Here is a 17,302-nt window from a genome sequence, read left to right as displayed (position 1 = left end):
CAATGTTAATTCTTTTTTCAAAGAATCAATTTCTGGTTACATTAATCTGTTTTGTTTTTTGGTTTTTGTTTTTTGATTTTGAGAGAGAGAGAAAAAAAAAAAAAAGAAAGAAAGAGCATAAGCAATAAGCAGGGACGCCTGGGTACCTCAGCGGTTGGGCGCCTGCCTTCAGCTCAGGTCGTGATCCCGGGATCCAGAATCGGGTCCCACATTGGGCTCCCTGTGGTGAGCCTGCTTCTCCCTCTACCTGTGTCTCATGAATAAATAAATAAATCTTTAAAAAGAAGAAAAGAAAAGAAAAAAAAGAAAAGAAAAGAAAAGAAAAGAAAAGAAAAGAAAAGAAAAGAAGAACGAGCATAAGCAGAGGAAGCAGCAGAGGGAGAGGGAGAAGCAAGCTCCCCACTGAGCAGGAGCCCAATGCAGAACTTGATTCCAGGACTTCAGGATCCTGACTTGAGCCTGAGGCTGCTTAACTGACTGAGCCACCCAGTCACCCCTAATCAGTTCTTTATTTTTAAGATTTTTTATTTATTCATTCATGAGAGACACACACACACAGAGAGAGAGAGAGAGGCAGAGACACAGGCAGAAGGAGAAGCAGGCTCCAAGCAGGCTCTCATCGGGAGCCCAATGCAAGACTCAATCCTGGGTCTTCAGGAACAGGCCCTGGGTCAAAGGCAGTGCTAAACCACTGAGCCTCCAGGGCTGCCCTAATCAGTTCTTTTTTTAAGATTTATTTATTTATTAGAGACAGAGAGAGAGAGAGAGAGAGAGAGAGATGCAGAGACACAGGCAGAGGGAGAAGCAGGCTCCATGCAGGGAGCCTGACGTGGGAGTCAATCCATGGTCTCCAGGATCAAGCCCTGGGCCGAAGGCAGCTCCAAACCACTAAGCCACCGGGGCTGCCCTAATCAGTTCTTTTTAAAAAAATTTCTATATTGTTTATTTCCACAGTAATCTTTATTGTTTCCTTCCTTCTACTGGTGGGGATTTTGTTTGTTCTTTTCCTAGCTCCCTTAGGTGTAAAAAAAGTTGCTCATCTGAGATTTCTCACGCTTCTTGAGGTAGGCCTGTTGCTATAAATTTTCCTCCTAGAACCACATTTGATGCCACCCGAAGATTTTGGACCATTATATTTTCATTTTTTTGTCTCTTTTTTATTTCCTTTTGATTTCTTAGATGACCCATTCATTGTTTAGTAGCATATTCCTTAACCTAGATGCATCTATGGTCTTCCCAGATTTGTCTTGTGGTTGCGTTCTGGTTTCATACCATCGTGGTCAGACAGGACACCTGGTGACCTAGAATTGTTTGAATGTGTTGAGACTTCGCTTATGGCCCATGATGTGAGCTCTGCTGGAGAATGCTCCATGTGAACTTCAAAAGAATGTGTATTTTGCTGTTTTAGAATGGAATGTTCTGAATATATCTGTTAAATCTATATGTTCCAGTGTGTCATTCATTCAAAGATATTGTCTCCTTGATTTTCTGTTTGGATCACCTGTCTATTAATATAAGTGGAGTATTACAATTCCCTACTATCATTGTCTTACTATAGATTAGTTCCTTTATGTCTATTATTACTATTTTATGTATTTGGCTGCTCCCATGTTTATGTATATAAAAATTTACAATTGTGATGTCTTCTTGTTGGATTTTCTACTTTATGATTATATAGTGTACTTTTTTTTTGTCTCATGCAGACTTCATTTTAAAGTCTACTTTGGGGATGCCTGGGTGGCTCAGCAGTTTAGCACCTGCCTTCGGCTCAGGGCATGACCCTGGAGTCCAGGGATCAAGTCCCACATCAGGCTCCCTGCATGGAGCCTGCTTATCCCTCTGCGTATGTCTCTGCCTCTCTCTCTCTCTCTCTCTCTCTCTCTCTCTCTCTCCCTCTCTGAATCTCATGAATAAACAAAAAAAATATATTTTAAAAATAAAAAATAAAGTCTACCTTGTCTAATATAACTATTGCTATTCCAACTTTCTTTTTATATCAATTTATGTGATAAATGATTCCCCATCTCCTCACTTTCATCTGCATGTGCCTTTAGGTCTGAAATGAGTTTCTTGTAGACAGCATATAGATGTGTCTTGAAAAAAAATATGTTTTATTTAAATTCAATTTTCCAACATATACTACAACACCCAGTGGTCATCACATCGCATGCCACCTTAGTGCCCGTCACCCAATTAGCCCATCCCCTCATCCCCTAATATTTCTTGTTATCCCTTATTATTTCTTATTTCTTAAAATTCCATTCTAAAACAGCAAAACACACATTCTTTTGAAGTTCACATGGAGCATTCTCCAGCAGAACTCACATCATGGGCCATAAGCGAAGTCTCAACACATTCAAACTGTTCTAGGTCATCAGGTGTCCTCTCTGACCACGATGATATGAAACCAGAACACAACCACAAGACAAATTTCATGTCACTCTTTTCCAGAGTGGCTGTACCAATTTTCTTCTGCAACTCATTGTGTTTCCCAGAGTTAGGAGTCACTCATTCTTTATGTCCCTTTCTAAATTTTCCCACTTAGTTTCCCTCCTTTCCCATATAATCCCTTTCATTATTTCTTATATTCCACATGTGAGTGGAAACATATGATGATTGTCTTCCTCCAAATGACTTATTTCACTCAGCATAACCCCTCCAGTTCCATCCATGTCAAAGCAAATGCTGGCTATTCGTCCTTTCTGATGGCTGAGTAATATCTACTGTATGTATTTACAACATCTTCTGTATCCATTCATCTGTCGAAGTACATTGTGGCTCCTTCCACAGTTTGGCTATTGTGTACATTGCTGCTGTAAACATTGGGGTGCAGGAGTCTCAGCGTCTCATTGCATCTGTATCTTTGGGGTAAATACCCTGTAGGGCAATTGCTGGGTCGTAGGGTAGCTCTATTTTTAACTCTTTTAGAACCCTCCACACTGTTTTCCAGAGTGGCTGTACCAGTTTGCAATCTCACCACAGTGCAAAAGGATTCCCCTTTCTCCATATCCTCTCCAAATTTGTTGTTTTCCTGTCTTGTTAATTTTTGCCATTCTCACTGGTGTGAGGTGGTATCTCATTGTGGTTTTGATTTGTATTTTCCAGATGACAAGTGATGTGGAGCATTTTCTCATGTGCTTGTTGGCCATGTGTATGTCTTCTTTGGTGAAATTACTGTTCATGTCTTCTGCCCATTTCATGACTGGATTCTTTGTTTCTTTGCTGTTGAGTTTAATAAGTTCTTTATAGATCTTGGATACTATCCCTTTCTCTAATATGTCATTTGCAAATATCTCCTCCCATTCTGTAGGTTGTCTTTTAGTTTTGTTGACTGTCTTTTTTGCTGTGCAGCAGCTTTTTATCTTGATTATGTCCCAATAGTTCATTTTTACTTTTATTTCCCTTGCCTTCATAGATATATCTTACAAGAAGTTGCCGTGGCCAACCTCAAAAAGGGTGTTGCCTGTGTTCTCCTCTAGGATTTTGATGGAATCTTGTCTCACACTTAGATCTTTCATCCATTTTGAGTGTATCTTTGTGTCTGGTGTAAGAGAATGATCCAGTTTCATTATTCTGCACATGGCTGCCCAATTTTCCCAGCACTATTTATTGGAGAGACTGTCCTTTTTCCAGTGGATATTCTTTCCTGCTTTGTCAAAGATTAGTTGACTATAGAGTTGGCCTATTCCTGGGTTCTCTATTCTGTTCCATTGATCTATGTGTCTGTTTTTGGGTCAGTACCATAATGGTCTTGACGATCACAGCTTTGTAGTACAACTTGAAATCCAGCATTGTGATGCCCCCGGATTTGGTTTCCTTTTTAATATTCCTCTGGCCTTTCGGGGTCTTTTCTGATTCCATACAAATCTTAAGATGATTTGTTCCAACTCTCTGAAGAAAGTCCATGGTATTTTGATAGGGATTCCATTGAACATGTAAATTGCCCTGGATAGCATAGACATTATCACAATATTTATTCTTCTATTCCATGAGCATGGAATGTTTTTCCATCTCTTTACAAGTTCTTCAGTTTATTTCATAAGAGTTCTGTAGTTTTTAGAGTATAGATCCTTTACCTCTTTGGTTAGGTTTATTCCTAGCTATTTTATGGTTTTCAGCACAATTGTAAATGGGACTGACTCCTTAATTTCTCTTTCTTTAGTCTCATAGTTAGTGTATAGAAATGCTACTCATTTCTGTGCATTTATTTTGTATCCTGCCTCATTGCTGAATTGCTGTACCAGTTGTAGCAATCTTGGGGTGGAGACTTTTGGGTTTTCTATATACAGTATCATGTCATCTGTGAAGAGGGAGAGTTTGACTTCTTCTTTGCCAATTTGAATGCCTTTTATTTTTTTGTTATCTGATTGCTGAGGCTAAGACTTCTAGTACTATGTCTAGTACTTCATAGTACTATGAATAACAGTGGTAAGAGTGGACATCCCTGTCATATTCCTGTTCTTAGGGGAAAGGCTCTCACTGCTTCCCCATTGAGAATGATATTTGCTGTGGGATTTTCATAGTTGGCTTTTAAGATATTGAGTAATGTTCCCTCTACCCCTATACACAAGAGTTTTGATCAGGAATGGATGCTGTATTTTGTCAAATGCTTTCTCTCTTTCTCAGCATCTATTAAGAGGATCATGTGGTTCTTGTTTTTTCTCTTGTTGATGTGATCTATCACGTTGATTGCTTTATGAGTGTTAAACCAACTTGCATCCCAGGGATACATCCCACTTGGTCATGGTGAATCATCTTCTTAATGTACTACTGGATCCTATTGGCTTGTATGTTGGTAAGAATTTTTGCATCTGTGTTCATCAGGGATATTGGTCTATAATTTCCCTTTTTGGTGGGGTCTTTGTCTGGTTTTGGAATCAAAGTAATGCTGGCCTCATAAAACATGTTTGGTAGTATTCCATCCCTTTCTATCCTTTGGAACAGCTTTAGTAGAATAAGTATTATTTCTTTTTTAAATGTTTGATAAAATTCCCCTGGGAAGCCATCTAGCCCTAGACTTTTGTGTCTTGGGAGGTTTTTGATGACTGCTTCAATTTCCTCCCTGGTTATTGGCCTGTTCAGCTTTTCTATTTCTTCCTGATCCAGTTTTGGTAATTTGTGGTTTTCCAGAAATACATCCATCTCTTCCATACTGCCTAATTTGTTGGCATACAGGCACTTGTAATACTTCTTTAAAAATCATTTATATTTCCTTGGTATTGGTTGTGATCTCTCCTCTTTCATTCATGATTTTATTAATTTAAGTCTTCTCTCTTTTGTTTTTAATACGGCCATCTAGGAGTTTATATATCTTATTAATTCTTTCAAAGAACCAATTCCTGGTTTTGTTGATCTGTTCTACAGTTCTTCTGGTCTCTGTTTCATTGAGTTCTGCTCAAATCGTTATTATCTCTCTTCTGCTTGGTGTAGGTTTTACTTACTGTTCTTTCTCCAATTACTTTAGGTGTGAGGTTAGCTTGTGTATTTGAGTTTTTTCCAGTTTTTTGAGGGAGGCTTGTATTGCAATGTATTTCCCTCTTAGGACTGCTTTTGCCTTATTGCAACGATTTTGAATGATTGCATCTTCATTTTCATTAGTTTCCATTAATATTTTTAATTCTTCTCTAATTTCCTGGTTGACCCTTTCATCTTTTAGCAGGATGGTCCTTAACCTCCACGTGTTTGAGTTTCTTCCAAATTTCTTCTTGTGATTGAGTTCTAGTTGCAAAGCATCATGGTCTGAAAATGTGCAGGGGACAATCCCAATATTTTGGTATCAGTTGAGACCTGATTCAGGACCCATTATGTGGTCTATTCTGGAGAAAGTTCCATGCGCACTTGAGAAGAATGTGTATTCAGTTGTGTTTGGATTCAAAGTTCTTTAATAATCTGTGAAATCTATCTGGTCCAGTGTATCATTCAAGGCCCCTGTTTCTTTGGTGATGTTCTGTTTAGAAGATCTGTGTTTTGGGATCCCTGGGTGGCGCAGCGGTTTGGCGCCTGCCTTTGGCCCAGGGCGCGATCCTGGAGACCCGGGATCGAATCCCACGTCGGGCACCCGGTGCATGGAGCCTGCTTCTCCCTCTGCCTATGTCTCTGCCTCTCTCTCTCTGGGTGACTATCATAAATAAATAAAAATTTAAAAAAAGAAGATCTGTGTCTTAATGAGAGCACTATGTTGAAGTCTCCTATTACTAGTGTGTTATTATCTAAGTGTATATTTACTTTGGTTATTAATTGATTGATATATTTGGCAGCTCCCACATTACGGCCGTAACTATTCAGGACTGTAGGTCTTCTTGTTTGCTAGACCCTTTAAGGTTGATATAGTGTCCCTCTTCATCTCTTGCTAGTCTTTGGGATAAACTTTAATTTATCTGACATGAGGATTGCTACCCCAGCTTTCTTTTGAGGACCATTTGAATGGTAAATGGTTCTCCACCCCTTCATTTTCAGGCTGGTGGTGTCCTTAGGTCTAAAATGAGTCTCTTGTAGACAGCATATAGGTGGGTCTGGTGTTTTTATCCATTCTGAACCCCTGCATCATTTGATGGGGTCATTTAGCCAATTCACATTCAGAGTAACTAATGAAAGATAGGAATTTAGTGTCATCGTATTACCTATTCAGTCCCTGTTTCTGTGGATTGTTTCTCCGGGCTCTCTCTTTCTTTTTTTTTTTTATTTTTTTATTTTTATTTATTCATGATAGGCACACAGTGAGAGAGAGAGAGGCAGAGACACAGGCAGAGGGAGAAGCAGGCTTCACGCACCGGGAGCCCGACGTGGGATTCCATCCCGGATCTCCAGGATCGCGCCCTGGGCCAAAGGCAGGCGCCAAACCGCTGCGCCACCCAGGGATCCCTCTCTCTTTCTTTTACAGGGTCCCCCTTAATATTTCTTGCAAAGCCAGTTTGGTGATCACATATGCTTTCAGTTTCTGCCTATCCTTTATCTCTCCTTCTATTCTGAATGACAGTTGTACTGGATAAAGTATTCTTGGCTGCATGTTTTTCTTTAGTACCCTGTATATATCATGCCAGCCCTTTCTGGCCTGACAGTTCTCTATGGAGAGGTCTGATGTTAATCTGGTATTTCTCCCCATTTAAGTTTTGCTTTTTAAAGTTTTATTTGTTCACGAAAGATACACACACCGAAAGAGAGAGAGAGAGCCAGAGACATAGGCAGACAGAGAGGCAGGTTCCATGCATTAAGCCTGATGGGACTTGATCCTGGTACTCCAGGATCACACCCTGGGCCAAAGGCAGACCATCAACCACTGAGTCACCCAGGCATCCCCTATCCCCATATAAGTTAATAATCTCTTGTGTTGAGCTGCTTTTAGAATTTTCTCTTTATCTTTGAAATTTGCAAGTTTCCCTATTAAATATTCAGGTGTTGAACAGTTTTTATAGATTGGGGGGGGTCATCTCTATCTCTTGGATCTGAATGCCTGTTTCTTTCCCCAGATTAGGGAAACTCTCAGCTATCATGTGTTCAAACATACTTTGTGGTCCTCTCTCTCTCTCTCTCTCTCTCTCTCTCTCTTCTGGGACCCCAATTAGACGTATATTCTTGCTTCTCCAGCTATCATTTATTTCCCTAAGGCTTTCCTTATGGGCTCTTAATTGTTTTTCTCTTTTTCCTCAGCTTCCTTCCTTACCATCAACTTGTCTCCTATGTCACCCACTCTCTCTTCCACCTCATTAACCCTACCAGTTAGAACATTCAGTTTGGATTGCATCTCATTTAATCTATTTAATTTTGGCCTGATTAGATCTCAATTCTGCAGTAACAAAGTCTCTAGAGTCCTTTATGCCTTTTTCCAGAGCCACCAGTAGCTTTATAATTATACTTCTGAATTGAATTTCTGACATTATATTAAAATCCAAATCCTGTAACACTGTGGCAGAGAGTAGTGTTTCTGGTTCTTTTTTTTGTGGTGAATTCTTCCTTCTAGTCCAGTGCAGAGTAGCTGTATGAGCAGACTCAGTCAAAAATATCAACAACTACCTAATAAAATACACCCTAGATGATTCTGAACAGGTCAGAGACCAGAAAATAAAAAGAACAGAACAAAATAAAACAAAAGGACCACTAAAATGAAAACCAATTTTAAAACAAAGTATTAAAAATAAAAAGCCAAAAACCAGAAACAAGAAAAAAGAAAAAGAAAAGAGATAGACAAATACCCTATGATTTCACTCATGTGGAATTTAAGAAACAAAACAGATGAACATAAGGGGAAGGGAAGGAAAAATAAAATAAAATGAAAACACAGAGGGAGGCAAACCATAAGAGACTCTTAACTATAGGAAACAGAGTTGTTGGAGGGGAGGTGGGTGGATAGATGGGGTAACTAGGTGATGGGCATTAAGGAGGGCACTTGAGGTAATGAGCACTGGGTGTTATATGCAACTAATGAATTACTAAATTCTATCCCTGAAACTAATAATACAGTATATTTAACTAAATTGAATTTAAATTAAAAAAAGATATTGGCTGTTCTTTTCAACTAGAATACTAAAAATGCACTACATAGATCAATTATAGTAAAAAAAATTTGCTCTCAGTGGGAATGAATGTCAGTTGCACTTGGGAGTTTGGAACAACAGGCTGCCAAGGGATAGCAATGTTATTTATTGCTCACAGGTCCTGGACAAGGCTTCATCCTCAGCCATTGGTTTTTTTACATTTTATTTAAATTTTATTAATTAACATATATTACTGGTTTCAGGGATAGAGTTCAGTGATTCAACAGTCTTATAGAACATCCAGTGCTCATTACACTATATACCATTGGTTTTTTAAATAACCTTGTAATTATCCAGATCTATCCCTACAGGTAAAATTGGGGTGTTACAGGGACTTGTTCTGGGGATAATGAGGCCCTGAACCTTGCAGTCTATAATAATCTGGAGTGAACATAGTTTTCCATTCCATCCTGGTCCTTTTAACTAAAGAAAGATTCCAGTTCATTTTGTTAATTAGCACAGTGTTAAGTGCTGCCCAGAGAGGATTCCACATCTAAAGGAAAACCAGACCTGTCTTAAAAGATAATTTGGAGTTGATTTAAATAGTCATGAACATGTTTATCAGGCTTCATGTCCATGCCTGAATTTTGTTCCAATCAGCAGGCTTAGGAAAGCTACTGTAAATGCTCAATGGAGATTTCTGGTAAGTATTCTAGCATCTTGCCAAAAATTAGAGGTTTGTTTCTCTAAATCTCATTCAGGATATTCCTTTCAAGCTTGTTTCATTCAATGTTTGGCCTGATCCTCATCAACAAGCATGTGAACTAATTGGAATCAATCTTAAAAAGAAACAGGTTTGTGAGTTTCAATAACTATTTAAAATTCTTTGGCAAACTTAAAGGGGTCCTCAGTCACTTTAGGAAACTTTCTAACTATAGCCTTAGTCCAAGGAACATAAGAAATATGTAGTTTATTTAGAGCCTCAGAAGACTTAACTTTAAAGAGGCAGGTTTTATGGGGGCTGGGTGGCTCAGTGGTTGAGCATATGCCTTTGGCTCAGGTCATGATCTCAGGGTGCTAGGATTGGCCCCACATCAGGCTCCCTGCTCAGAGCCTGCTTTTCCCTCTCCATCTGCCTGCCACTCTGCCTACTTGTGCTCTTTCTGTCAAACAAACTCTTTTAAAAAATAAATAGAGGCAGGTTTTAGTAGGTTCAAGAGAGGAGCAAGTAGGGAAAGATTTAAAGGAAAAAGGAAGTTCAGTGGAGAGAATAGAGTTAAATGGAACTGAGGGTTAAATGAACCTGAGCACAAAGTGGCTACCAGGTGTCTGCAGACAAAGAGGACAAGGGGAGGGGGGGAAAAGAGGCATGAGAAGCCATGTTGACTTCTTTCAATTATTTGTTTGCCTCAGTTAATTTAGAAATATCATTTTGCAAAGAGGCAAACTTAGAATCCTGAAAGCATTTGGAAGCCTCAAGGCACCACTTACAATGGACATCCCATTAAGTTTTTTTCTTCTAGGAGCCACAGATTTCTCATTTTTTTAACATTACCCCTACTCCTACAAGTATCCCTAACCCTATCCCTCCCTACTCCTACCCCTACACCTAAATATACCCTCTATGCTAACACTACCCCTAAAATTAACCCTTCCCCTATCCTACAACTAAACCTAAACCTAGCCCTACCATTTACCCTGCCCCTAACCATATACCTACCCCTAAACCTACTCCAACCCCTAACCATATACCTATACCTACTCCTATGCATATCCATACACATACCCCTTCACCCTCCGCTTACCCTAATCTTCCCCTAACTGCTACTCCCACAATGAACCCTAATCCTACCCCAACCACTATAACTAACTAACCCTACCCCTACTTGTACACCTACTCCTACACCTAACACTACCACTACAGCTACAACTACCCCAGACCTATACCTATCCATCACCTACAACTAAACCTACTCCTACCCTTAACTCTATTCCACACCTACACCTACCGATACCCATAACCCAAATCCTGCCTAACTCTAGTGTAATCATAACACTAATCCCAAATGTCCTGATACAATTCAACCCACCCCACCTCTACTTCTATCCCTACACCTACCACTGCACCTGCTCATAGCCCTAGCCCTACCCCTAAACATACACTTCTAATCCTAGCCCTATCCCTAACCCCACACCTACTCATCCCATTGACATAACCCTACCGTACTTCTAACCCTCCATTCCCCCCAGATTTCTCATTTAATTTTTAGTAAATAAGTTTGAAAAGACTGAAAGTTTCCCATAATAGTAATTAAGGTTCTAATTACTTTTGGTTAAGTCATTCCATTGAGCTATAAATGCACATGTGGATGGGACCATATTTAAACATAAAAGTCCCTGGGGGAAGGTGGGTTGCCCCCAAAGCATTTTGGTGACCAGGATACCACTCCTTGAGGTTTTTCTCTAGAACAAAAAGAGAGTTCTTAAACAGCACAGGCTGGAAATGGAATAGACTGATCCCAGAAGGAAACAGACCAAAGGCCAGTACAATTTCAACAGGAACCAAAAAAAAATCAGACTGAAGGCCAAATGAGTATTCGGGGAGGGGGGGAGTGTGAAGGTCTTAAAACAAATCCTGAATAAAGCTTGGAGAGCTTGAATACAAAGAGCAGAGCTCAAAATCTAGGAGAAAATTATCCTTACACTCCAGGGTTAGAGAGAAAGCAGTGAGCCCAGTTGGCTCTATGGGTACTTGCACCTGTTTGCTCTCCAGCCTCAGATCTTCTGTGGATCCCATTTCTTTTCTTTTTTTCATTATTTGTTTTACTTATTTATTTCAGAGAGAGAGTGGTCACAAGTAGGGTAAGGGGCAAAGGGAGAGGGAAGGAGAGATTCTCAAGTGGACCCCCCCCCCACCGAGTGCAGAGCCTGACATGGGACTTGATCTCATAACCTTGAGATCATGACCTGAGCCAAAATCAAGAGTCAGATGCTTAATGGACTGAGCCACGCAGACATCCCTGGATCCCACTTCTGATCACTTAAGTAATGTTAACCTTAAAAATAAAACTCCCAGTTATTTTACCAGCAAGAATTAAATATCCAGAAATAGCAGAAAATTGCAATTCAGAATAAGCAAGTGATGGCAAAATCATAGGCAAGTCTGCAGCACAAAGGAGAGGAATGCTCTTTTATCAAGGAAAGGGGAAAGATAGGAAGGCTGTTAGAAACCAAAAGTCCTTTGGCATAAACTGGGAGTTTGAAGTATAGTGGCTTCGCACTGGCTGAATTATGACAGTCCTTTATTAGCTAGGCTATTGCTGGGGAAGGAGGAGATCTTTCTTCCTTTTGCTGGGATAGTAATGTAGTACCTAATATAGTACCTAAAGTAGAACAGACTTTCTGTTGGGTCTGTAATTGATGCTGGGTAGTAGGTTGGGAAAGCTCCCCCTGCGGACCTTTTAATACCATCCTAAACAAGGTTTCCTTTTATTAATTTTTACTCTGTGTGTCTGTGTGTGTGTGTGTGTGTGTGTGTGTGTGTGTGTGTATGTGTGTGTGTGTGTTGGGGGTGTGAGGAGGAGCCAAACTGTTGCTCTCCTTGACTATGTTTTATGCTTTCATACTGCTGGACATGTACCTAGCATTAACCCACACCAGCCCATGGGCATCACCCCCTCTCTAACTTTATATAACAATTAGATTATTATCTGCATCATACATTGGACTTTGGAAATGCTTCTGGGGAGAGGGCATGTGGTTTCCAACTCTTCTTCCCAATTCCACAGTAAGAGGTTTTGTTTGTGGGATCAGGTAACTTTTAGCTTGTGATGTGCTGACCCCCAGGAGAGTCTTCCAGCCAGATAACACAGTCATACAGCACACATTAGCCTTCTTAACACTGGATCTGAGCATCAGCATCTGTGCTCCCTCTTAGAATGTCCTAGGACAATCTACCTCTGAGGGACTTTGGTGTTCTTACCTCTTCTGGGGAATTAGTACTTCATTAAAAAAAAACTACCCCCAGACTCATTGGATTAAAACCATAAAAACCATTTATTTCTCTCATCAATCTGCAGATTGGTCATGACTTAATGGGAACAAGTCACCTATGCTCACAGCATCACCAGGAGGAACTTGACTAGGAGCTAGAGCCCTAACTTTCATAGCTGGCAAATTGGTGCCAATCATTGGCCGTGAGCTCCACCTGGATGATGTACCAGAAGCGTCCTTTTCTTTCCTTTCTAAGTAGGCTTCTCCACAGGCTGCTTAAGCTTCCTCAGAGGAAGCACCCCAAAAGAACAAGGTGAAACTGCATGACCCTTTATGACATTGCCTCAAAAGTCACAAATCATTGGTTCCATCATATTTTATTAGTCCAGGCAGTCACTAGGCCAGTCCCAGTTAAGGAGAAATGAGGAAGTGAGTCTCCACTTGATGGGAGGAGTGCCAAGATCATATTGTATGAATAACATGTGGGATAGGAGATATGAAAAATACAGTCATCCATGCCACATTTTTATGTCTGAACTTATTAGTACAGCCGGTTGTTCTTTATCTTGTTGTGGCCTTCCCATTGCAAAAGCCTGTGCTGTGTGTTCCTTACTCCTACCTATTTATCTCTTCTCAACTAGGTATAGGTGTAGATATAATTCACACTTCCTTCTTAAGCCAAAATGTCAATATCAACATAACACTCCACATCTCAAAATTCCTGTTAGTTTATAAACCATCCATCCCATTCTCTAGTGTGTATTTGCTAATTCAGTTGATTGGCCTACAGATATTGGTTTTTTACCTCACAATAGATTATATCTATCCAATAGTCATTTTATAAAAAAAAAATGGCCGTAATGATTTGGGTTTAATTGACTAGTTTATTCCGCTATCCTCTTATTTTCTAAGTTATTAATTTCTGCTTTCAATTTGATTTCTTTCTTCTGTTTTTTCTTAAGGTCACTTTTTGGGTTTGCTTACAGACATTGGAAGAAGTTCACTGCTTAGGTTCAGAGCATTGTTAATATGAACTCAGTCAGATTTTAGTAACTTGCACTATTTCACACTTCCTCAACTCTATCCAACACCGTAGTTCAAAAATATACATGCCATGAAGAGAACGCACTGTTTATAGAAAACCTTATGGTATGTAGCCCATTCTGTGCAAAGCATTTGAATAGATGCTATGTGGAAATTAAAAAAGGAGTCTTGGGCCTTCTCTCTCCAAAGACCATAAACTCAGGACAAAACAGCACAGGACATAAATGATTACAGAATAAGACAACCAAAATGGGAATAAGCCATAACAACTGCAAGTATTGTTGGAGCATAAAGGAACTGTTATTTAACTAGAAGCTTTGGAAATGGTTTTTGAAAAGAAGTGTTGATTGAATCAGGATCTTAAGGATGAATAGGTAGTCTTTTGGCATGGAATAGATAAAAGGCAGTTCAAAGAACACTGAGCAAAGATAGAGTTCATTAGTTTTCTATTGCTGCTATAACAAATTGCCACAAACTTAGTGGATTTATTTATTTATTTTCAGTTTTTTGTTTAAATTCTAGTTAGTTAACATACAGTGCAATAGTGGCTTCAGGAGTAGAATTCAGTGATTCATCACTTACGTACAACACCCAATGCTCATCATAATACATGTCCTCCTTCATATCCATCATCCATCTAGCCCATCCCCTACCCACCTCCCTCCAGCAACCCTCAGTTTCTTCTCTATTGTTAAGAGTCTCTTGTGGTTCATTTCTCTCCCTTTTTTTTTCCCCCAATCCTATATGTTCATCTGTTTTGTTTCTTAAATTCCACATATGAGTGAAATCATATGGTATTTGTCTTTCTCTGACTGACTTATTTTCCTTAGCATAATACCCTCTAGTTCCATTCATGTCATTCATTTCATATGGCAAGATTTCATTTTCTTGATTGTTGAGTAGTATTCCAGTGTGCATGTGTGTGTGTGTGTGTGTCTGTGTGTTTGTACCATATCTTATTTATGGATTTATTTTTTTTAAGATTATTGTAAATTTTATTTTATTTATTTATGAGAGACACAGAGAAAGAGACAGAGACAGGGGCAGAGGGAGAAGGAGCCTCCCTGGAGCCAAAGACAGATGCTCAACCACAGAACCACTCAGGAGCCCCTTAAGATTTTATTTTTAAGTAATTTCTATGCTCAACATGGGGCTTGAATTTACAACCCCAAGATCAAGAGTCACATGCTAAACTAGCCAGGCACCCCAAACTTAGTATATTAAACAAAACAACACAATAAATAAGTATCTACTGATAATTACTTTGAATGTAAATGGACTTAAATGCTCCAATAGAAACATCTAAGTTTAAGCCTCCTGGTGCTTACCATATGCTGTGTTCTTACACTGTACAGAAAGGGAAGGCAGAGTAATTAAACTGACCCTTATTCACCCCAACCTAGGCCCTTTGCCTGGTCTGTGTTATGAATCGGTGACCTGGAGGAAAAAAAGATGGATAAAGAAACAAGACCCCTCTCTATGCTACCTACAGGAGACTCATTTCAATCTAAGGAAATCTGCAGATTGAAAGTGAGAGGATGGAGAAATATCTATCATGCAAAAAGATACCTAAAGAAATCCAGAGTAGAGATGCTTATACCAAACAAAATAAACCTTAAACCAAATATCATAACAAGAGACAAAGAAAGACACTATGTAATAAGAAAGGGGTAATCCAACAAGAAGATATAACAATTGTAAATATTTATGCACCCAACATAGGGTCACCAAAATATATTAAGTAGTATATTAATAAAAAACATAGTGGAACTAATCAATAATAATACAGTAATAGGAGGGGACTTTAATGCCCTACTTACAGCAATGGACAGATAATCTAAGCAGAACATCAACAAGGAAACAGTGGCTTTCAAACTGTGGGCCCATTTCGGTAAAGGGCTAGAGTGCGGATCCAGTGGGGCATGGGGGGAAGCGGGTCGGTCAGGCGGGGGCTCCAGGCGGAGGGGGCTGCACCCTGCTGCTTTCGGGAGCTGCGGCTCCGGGAGTGCGATTCCAGCACCACAGGGCCCGGATCCCAGGGCGCTGAGCGGACACAGCTCACGATCCTGCGCTCCACGCCCGCCACCCTGGAGTGGTGGAGGCGGGGAGGGCACAGAACAGTGAGGACTCTCCTGCTGCTAGGTTCCCCCAAGATGTGCAGATCAGTGCACCCGCGCCAGCCTGGGAGCATCTAGGCCAGTGCAGACTAGAAGCTGCGGTAGTCACTGTGGCGAGCTGACTCCAGGGCTGGAAACCTGGCCGCCACCATTGTTCTTGTTCCTCCTGATGTCACCCTGTGCCTGGGACAGAGCTGGGCCACCAGAAACAGAAGCCTCATGGGGCCAACAGCTACCACTGAACCCGGCATCTGGCGGGGGGTGGGGCAGCACCCCCAGGTACACGCACATGAGAGTCAGCACAGCAGGCCCTCCCCCAGAAGACCAGCGGGAAGGACAGGGGAAGAGCAAGTTCTTGACCCAGCAGCGCTGGTAAGCTCCAGGGGAAGTCCATGGATTTATAGTATATAGAAGTAGAGGGCCTCCCCTTTTTGTCCCTTTTTCCAGTACAATTTGTTTTTATATCAGACTAAAATATTCCAATATTTTTCTCTTTTCCCACCTTAACTACAATACTTTACTATCTCTTCATTTTTAACATTCTTCCTTTTTGACGTTCATATTTCTACAATTACAGGTCCTAAATATATTTTCCACTTTTAGATTCCTTTCAACATACTCAACTTAATTTTGGGAGATATACAAGATTTTTTTTTTTGTTTTCTCTGCCTCATTTTGTTCTACAATGGCTTAAATTAATACCTTCTAAGTCATGACCAGCATGCACCCAGAACAAAGTGGTATACTGTGCTGTTTATTTCGTGAGATTCCTCATTCATATTCTTCCCCCCTCTTTTATCTCATTTATGTTTTGGTGGTCAGTGTTGGGGGCTTCTACAAGTATTTCTGGTTTATATAAATTTGGGACTGAGCATCTTCAAACATACAGAACTTAATATACTCAGAAGTTCACCCTCTAGAACCCCTCAGGTAGACTACATTCTCCCTCCACTACAACTTCGTCACCACCAACATCTCCCAGTCCCCTGCTTTTTTTCGTCTCCCTTTTTTATTCTTTTTTCTTTTTCTTTTTTTTTTCTCCTCTTCGTTGCAACTAGGGTGAAATTTACTTAGGTTGTAGTTGATATTCTTGCTCAGCCCACTCATACAGCCATGCTGCACTGAGCAAAATGACTAGAAAGAACTCACCACAAAAGAAATAATCAGAAACAGTACTCTCTGCCACAGAGTTACAGACCTTGGATTACAATTCAACATCAGAAAGCCAATTCAGAAGCACAATTATAAAGCTACTGGTGGCTCTGAAAAAAAAAAAAACATAAAAGAATCAAGAGACTTCATGACTGCAGAATATAGATCTAATCAGGCCAAAATTAAAAATAAATTAAATGAGATGCAATCCAAACTGGAGGTCCTAATGATGAGGGTTAATGAGGTAGAAGAAAGAGTGAGCAACATAGAAAACAAGTTGATGGCAAGGAAGGAAGCTGAGTGAAAAAAAGAAAAACAATAAAAGACCATGAGGAAAGGTTGAGGGAAATAAATGACAGCCTCAGAAGGAAAAATCTACATTTAATTGTGGTTCTAGAGAGCGCCAAGAGGGCCAGAGGACCAGAAAGCATATTTGAACAAATCATAGCTGAGAATGTTCCTAATTTGGGGAAGGAAACAGCCATTCAGATCCAGGAGATAGATACCCCCCCAAAAAAATCAATA

At 40.1% G+C, this 17,302-nt stretch overlaps 1 non-coding gene across 1 annotated transcript; it reads left to right on the top strand.

The window, feature by feature from the left end:
• The first annotated feature begins 14,819 nt into the window (after window positions 1–14,819).
• On the top strand, window positions 14,820–14,949 carry LOC144319837 (small nucleolar RNA SNORA51). The gene has a single exon (XR_013385546.1). It is a non-coding gene; the product is annotated as a small nucleolar RNA SNORA51 (small nucleolar RNA).
• The last annotated feature ends 2,353 nt before the right edge of the window (window positions 14,950–17,302 follow it).

The sequence above is a fragment of the Canis aureus genome, chromosome 8 (assembly GCF_053574225.1).
Source record: "Canis aureus isolate CA01 chromosome 8, VMU_Caureus_v.1.0, whole genome shotgun sequence".
Classification (NCBI taxonomy): Eukaryota; Metazoa; Chordata; class Mammalia; order Carnivora; family Canidae; genus Canis; species Canis aureus.
This window is presented reverse-complemented; position numbering and strand designations above follow the sequence as displayed.